Source organism: Vicugna pacos, chromosome 4 (genome assembly GCF_048564905.1).
Source record: "Vicugna pacos chromosome 4, VicPac4, whole genome shotgun sequence".
In the NCBI taxonomy this organism is placed as follows: Eukaryota; Metazoa; Chordata; class Mammalia; order Artiodactyla; family Camelidae; genus Vicugna; species Vicugna pacos.
In genome coordinates this window covers 44065556-44072387 of record NC_132990.1, presented here as the reverse complement: position 1 = coordinate 44072387, position 6832 = coordinate 44065556, and the positions used below count along the sequence as shown (strand labels likewise).

At 45.8% G+C, this 6832-nt stretch overlaps 1 long non-coding RNA gene across 1 annotated transcript; it reads left to right on the top strand.

The window, feature by feature from the left end:
• Positions 1 to 870: 870 nt before the first annotated feature.
• Positions 871 to 3489, top strand: LOC140695854 (uncharacterized). Its single transcript, XR_012071684.1, has 2 exons — positions 871 to 957; positions 3248 to 3489. It is a non-coding gene; the product is annotated as an uncharacterized lncRNA (long non-coding RNA).
• Positions 3490 to 6832: the final 3343 nt, after the last annotated feature.

Below are 6832 nucleotides of genomic sequence, written 5' to 3'. Positions count from 1 at the left end.
CCTTCACACCTGCAGTCTTATTTGAGGATTAAGTCATGGACTCACATTCCTAAATACCTTATTGCTGGATTTACAAGTCAGACACTATGGGGACACACACACATACACACACAGAGAAGGTAAATCTATAGGGGAGGGTATAGGTGGGTGGATTTCTAGAGTGTTATTGGCACACACACATACACACACAGAGAAGGTAAATCTATGGGGGAGGGGGTAGGTGGGTGGATTTCTAGAGTGTCATTGGCACACTCATAATAAAAGCAGACTCGTATTGAGTGCTTATTCTAAGCAGACATTAACGCAAACCTCACAATAACCCCCGGAGATAGGAACCATCGTGACCCTCATTTCACAGTTGAGGAAACTGAGACAGAGAGAGGTAAAGTAATGAGTATCTTTCCCAAAGTCTCATGACTACTGAGTAGTGAAGGCAGAGTTTGAAGTCAGGTGGTCTGACTCCAGAATCTCTTCTGCTTCACTACTAGGTAGCTTCAACGTCTTCAGACAGATGCCACCAACACTTGTACAAACCAGAAGAGTTCTTGAACTGCTTTTGGAGTTCTGCCTCAATCTTACAGGTCCACCCTACACCATGCCCCCGGGATCCAAATCCTGCATCCCAGGGAGCTAGAAAGGGGTTGATCTCTGGACAAAATCAAGGGAAAGTTTTGACTAAGGGTTCTCCACTATTTTCTGTTTGCCGAACATTAAACATTTCATAAGCAGAGGTGAATGGCTTCGAAGACCAAAAACAACACTCAACATGTCCTCAATAGTTACAACCAATGAGTCCTTCCTAATGTTTAACGTCATCCCCATGCACATAAAAGAATTTACAATTGTGACATCATTCGGTAGGTGCTCACTCTCCAGACCTGGCCACTCACCACTTCCTGCACTGACTGCTACCACACAGGGCGCAGTTTAACAAGAGAAGCCAGCCTGCAGGAGTGAGTAGGTACAGGGACTTTGGAGAGAATGCTGGGTTCAAATCTGGCCTCTTCTACTTGCTAGCCCTACAGGCTGGGGTCAGGGAACAGGGGAGATGCTGTTTAAGGGTACAATTTTCCTCTAGTAGATAAATAAATCCTGGAGACCTAAAGCACAATATACTGGTTATACACAACCATACCGTATTACAGACGTCAAACTTGCTAAGAGAACGGGTCTTCATTATTCTCACCACAAAAGAGAAATGATAATGATGTGACATGATCGAGATGATAGCTGACATTCGGCTGGCAATCACATATACTTTAACCACTCTCTTCCTCAGTTTCCTCATCTGCACAACACACACCATTGTGACACCTTTCTCATTGGGGGTATTAGAATTATTTAATTAGTAGATGTTTACAAAACATTCAGACAAATACCTGGTACATGTTAAGTGATATATTTTTCATAAGTACATGTTCTATGTACCATTTTCTTTGGTATCAGCTTTGATATGATGCTATTCATCTTTCCAGTACTTCTAAAAATTACGCCCCACTCCACATAATCTATATCATCCAATGACAATCCACTCAATACCACATTTTCATGTGACAGAATAAAAATCATAGCAATAGTGTTAAAATTCAGGGGAAATAATGTTATATACTTCTCAAAATTTCACACCATACCACTGAATGCTGAGATGCCCAGCTGAGATGAACACAGACCCACAGGCCCATAGTGGAGCATTTAGGGGAGATTCTGGCAATAAGCCTCACTGGCACTCTCCCCACCTCCCTCCCCACTGCCTGGTTGCCTGGCTGGACTGTCTAACTGCTCATTCCTATTTATTCTAGCTCTTTCTTACAACTGCCCACTAGCTGTGCCATATACTTTACACTTCATCCAAACCATGCATCCTGGAGACATTCCCAGGAGTCTGTCACTCTCAACTTATGCCCCATATCCAACTGAGCACCATGGGTTCATCCTAGAAATGCCTGTCTCTTCAGTCTTTGCCCACGACTGCATTCCTGGTATGTTTCTGCTTCAGTCCTTCCCGTCTCCCTTTTTCCTGGTCTATTTCACCTGGCCCACTCGCCATCAGTACCTACCCTAAGGTGGACCATCCTCCATGTTATCCACCAGTTACATCCCTTGTTTTAAAAAAAATCTCATCAGAAGACTCCTTTTTAACAACCAGGTTCCTCATTCATTTGTTCCTCCACTCATCCCCTAAGGAAACATTTACAGAGCACCTACTGTGTGCCATGTATTACAGGAGGTTTGGTGGTAAAATGGATACAGACATGACCTTGAGCTCATCCAAGACCTCTCGTAATTTGGCTGTCATCTGCCCCACTGGAGATGCTCTTCAGGGTGCCCGGGCCACAGCCCACTGCTCACTGAACACGCGGTGCCCTTTCAGGACTTCGCACATACTCGCTTCTGCTGAGAATTCACTTCCATCCCATCTTTGACTCGTCCTTTGGGGACACCATGTTCTGTGAAGGAATCCTTAGCTACTGAGGCAGAATTCAGACTCCTCCTGTCCGCCCACAGCATTTCTGGGTGTCCTTGCTACCTTACTTATTACAGTGCATTGTACTTACATGTCTGGGAGTTGGGAGAGCCTACAGTCCAGATACTATCATCTTTTGGTCCTTCCCTGTCATTCTGCATGGCCCTTCCCCACTAAGATACGAAAAAGGAAGACTAAATGACCATGTTGCTGCTGTAAGCAACGGGAGAACTATGTTGAAAATTACAGGTACCATCTCCTAGGGACTGGGACATCTGAAGTCAGGTGTCATTTGGGGTAGAGGAACATGTGGCCTCTAACTTTCCAATTTCCTGAGGAACCCTTAGGTCAGGTACCGGGAGAGCACTGCCCCCCAATCTTTACTTAGAGCAGCCAGTCTCTAAGGAGAAGGAGACTGGGAGGGAGGATCCCATAAGTTAGAGCAGAACAGCCTCTTCCATCTAACATTCCGTGGTATAAATAGCTCAGGGAAATGGGCAACAATTTGAGGCCACATCCATGTCCACCAAATAGGCAGTCACATGGGGTACAAGCCATAGAAGCTCCCACTGGCCAAGCCACATGGCAAATGTAGAAGGACCAGTATATTCAAAGAATGTCAGAGGTTCTCTGAGTAATCAACCAGGCCTCATTTTTATGGGGGGGGGATGCCACATTAAAAAAAAAGGAAAAAGACAACTTTAACTGTAGGTGTCCCTGAAACCAGAAGCTGTTGCTACAAACAAATCACATTAACTATCCTTATTTGGGGTCTTTTTGCAGGTCCAGGTGACTGATGCATTGAAAAAGAGAAACGAGTAAGCTCTGGGCCAAGACAAGGAAGGCGAGGGAGAGAGAAGAAAGAAGGAGAAAGAAGGAGAAAGAGGAGGGAGAAGTACTAATTCACCGATTTCAAAGAACAGAGCCTGTACACCAATCCCCTGGCTGCCTCACATCCATCTCTCTGCAATCCCAGCCAGCCTCTCTACCCCTAAAAACAGCATAATAAAGGGAAAAAAAAATAAGGGTTTGGGGTGGGGAGGTTATCCTTCCCAAGTTTAAGTCAGTAAATTCCCTGCTAGCAGTGAACAAAGTCAAATGGGTCACTTGAACAAAATGCAGCAAATGCCTGTCTCTTTTAGTGGCACCTCCTTGCCCATCATAAAGGGAGGCCAAGGGGCTTAACCGGGATGCCTCTGAGATCCCCACACACCCCCAAGACAGAAGATGGAGACTCCACACCAGCTTTGCCTAGCTTGCTTTGGGGCATGAAAAAACCGGCAACCAGCAAAAGCCATTCTTCCAGGGACAAATCCTCTGGTGGTTTCCCCTCTGCCTGCGCCAGCAGTTCCTTTCGTGCTAATTCCCAGGCATCACCTCTTGCCCCACATAGCATCCCCCACCCCACAAACCAATAGCCAAACTGCTCTGACACTGTGTCTTGGCAGAAGCTGTCCCAGGGGCACACCTAAGTGTGACTGGGCCACGGGGAGGGCAGGGGGTGAGCAAGGTCGGCGGGGTTCAAAAAGGAAAGTCATCCCCAATAATGAGGCTGTTCCGCCCAGCTTCCAGCCAGCCAGCCAGGGAGCCGAGTGCCCTTTCAAATCGGGTGTCCCAGCTCGGAGGCTGAAATAACTGGGCCCGGAGAGCTGCAAGCAAATTGCTTTGACAAGGCTGTTACCGTTGTAAGGGTTCAAGGGTGCTGGCCACTAGGTCAGCGGCTGCCAATCAAGCGGACAGAAAAAGCCGCTCATTGAGCCTGTGATTTCTACCTAGGCCGCAATTATCCCTGACTATTCCTGTACCTCAGCAGCTCCGCTGATTAAACCTGCCTCCCTTTTACATCTCTTTCAGAGTGTGCTTCACACACTAATTAGTTGCCTGCTCTCTTCTGAGATGTCAGACCCTCCGTCAATTTATCTCTATTTCAGCCGGCTCGGAGTGACTTCCCCAGTTATCAAAATTTAATCATGCCTTCAAAAATGTTGAAAAGTGGTCATTAGAGGCAAAAGGCCACAGGATACAATATTCATTTTTCTCTATCTTCCAGCCATCCAGCTGGCATCTATAATGGATATCCTGGGGGCTGTGAGAACACGTTGATTTATGCAACCTCGGTCCTGCTCTCACTGTGCTCCACCAGGCTGCTGGAGAGAACAGGCTTTAACAAGGTCTGAGGTGGGAGGACATTAATCACGACAGCATTGTATGTGGAAGAGGGTGCCGTGTAGTCAAAGAACCCCCTACAGTAGGGCAGTTAGGTATTTTTTTCTTTTTACCACCTTCTCGGTGATAAAAGACAGTTTGACAATTGATTAGACCTTTCTGTAACCTTGCAGCCCTGTGAAATGATGAGAGAGAGAAAAGAGGGAGAGAATGATTCTCATACCGACGGTTTTAAATGTGCAATAACTTTATGATTCTTGACTGAAACTGGCTATCAAAATCAGCCCCAGCTCAATACCACCTAAAAAAGAAGATCATTCTTGGGATAAGAGCCTTTCCGGCCGGATGTGTCAGAGCCAATCACAGACACTGGGGTCCCACGGTGACTGCTGGCCACCTCATAGAGTGGGTTCTGATAAAAATCACATCTGATAAATTCACCTCTGCCTGCCTGCTTGGCTGGAAAGAAGGTTTTAGTCCCAAATCAACAATGATGAACTGAAACCTATCGGCAACTGGCAACTGCTTCCCACCCTCCCTCCATGTTGCTTCAGAGCTGCCTACTTCACGACCCGGCTTCTCCTTTCTTCTTTCCACATTGTCCCCAAGGCTAAGGGAAGAGAAAGGAGGATACTGGGCCCACTCCCTCTAGCTGCCCTGCATCCCCTCCCCCTTGACATGTCCTGACCTCGTCATGCCCATAGCCCCTCTCCAGGCTTGTCCCACCCTTGCAGCTGGAAGCAAAGTCTGCTGTCACTGTGGAACATGCCAGGTACTTTTTCTGCCTTTTTATTTATGGCAGAAAAACCTTACATTCACACTTTTTTGATCCTCATCCCTGTCTTTCTTTGATACATGTGATAGAGAGAGAAACAATCAAATATAAAGCCTGTAGAGAAACTTCAAAAAGACCTGGTTAGCATGACAGAGATGGGACAGAAACACGATTTGCTCGTGAGCCTTTCACCCACCCTTATGCTCTTACCCATGCTCATAGGCTCTGACTTCCACATTTTGATGCCCAAAATGCCTCTCTTCTTTCTCCTCTGGGAATTCAGCTTAGGTCGGGCACAGGGAGGAGACTGTCACAAACAGAATATGCAGAGGTGTGTCCCAACCTTAAGCAAAAGAAACAACAGGATGGGGTTTCTTTGGTTTATGTTGGAGTGTTAGGGGAGGTGGTTCATCTGAATGATACATGATTGTAGAGCTCATGCCTCAACCAGATTTCTCCCTGTGCCAGTCTCTGTCGAGAAGAAGATTGGGCTTATGATCAAACTCAGAAACAGGGCAGACTAGGAAAGAGGGACGCAAATAGCAAGAAAGCCAGATGCTGTTTCACTTAGTTTGCTGATACCCTCACCGAACATCAGCTGTCCTGTTATGGAATACATTCCAGATACAAGGGCAAGAACACAAACCTGATAACGGCCTGGAATACAGAAAAGTGCTAAGAAGGGATTGCACACATCTATCTTGAAATGGTACTGTTATCGACAGTGGATCCTGGCACCACGGTCTTCAGGACTCGATCATGATGAGCCCTAGACACCTCCAGCTGCATCTGTTATTAAGCTAGGAGCCTGATACCAGGCTCCTGCCTTACACTTCACTTTCCACCCTACAACTGCATCCCTCCAGACTCCTCGACTTACATTTTTAATTCTCCATTTAACATGAACCATGGGTTGTTTTTTTTTCTTTAGTAACAAAAGGTATCCATCCTTGCTACTCTGGTTCTCCTAGACCTTGAAAATATACCCTGGCGCTGGCTGGGCAGTGTGGCTAGCACTTACTCTGGGCATAACCTTAACCCTGAGAAAGGAAAAAAATGCCTGTAAGATTAAAAACAAACACCTATGATCCACTGATCCAATAAACAACCAGAAGGAATGTGAATGCTGTAATCTGTTACTGTCTAATCAAACTTGTGAATCCAGTGAAATTTCAATGGAGAGAACAGCATCATGGAGTAAAACGGAAACATGTTGCCATCGTGGTCATATAGAAAAAGGGAAGGCATTTCACATCATCTGCAGTGTATGCAATAGAAAAGCACAAAGTTCTAAATTTGAATGCACATCAACAGAAGTCTTTTTAGTAACAGTATCTGATTTTACTCTAGCAGATGCATAGTTTCTACTTTGTTTGGACTCTTACTGCCTCATAAGAGGTATGAAAGATAATCTGACTTCCTCCATT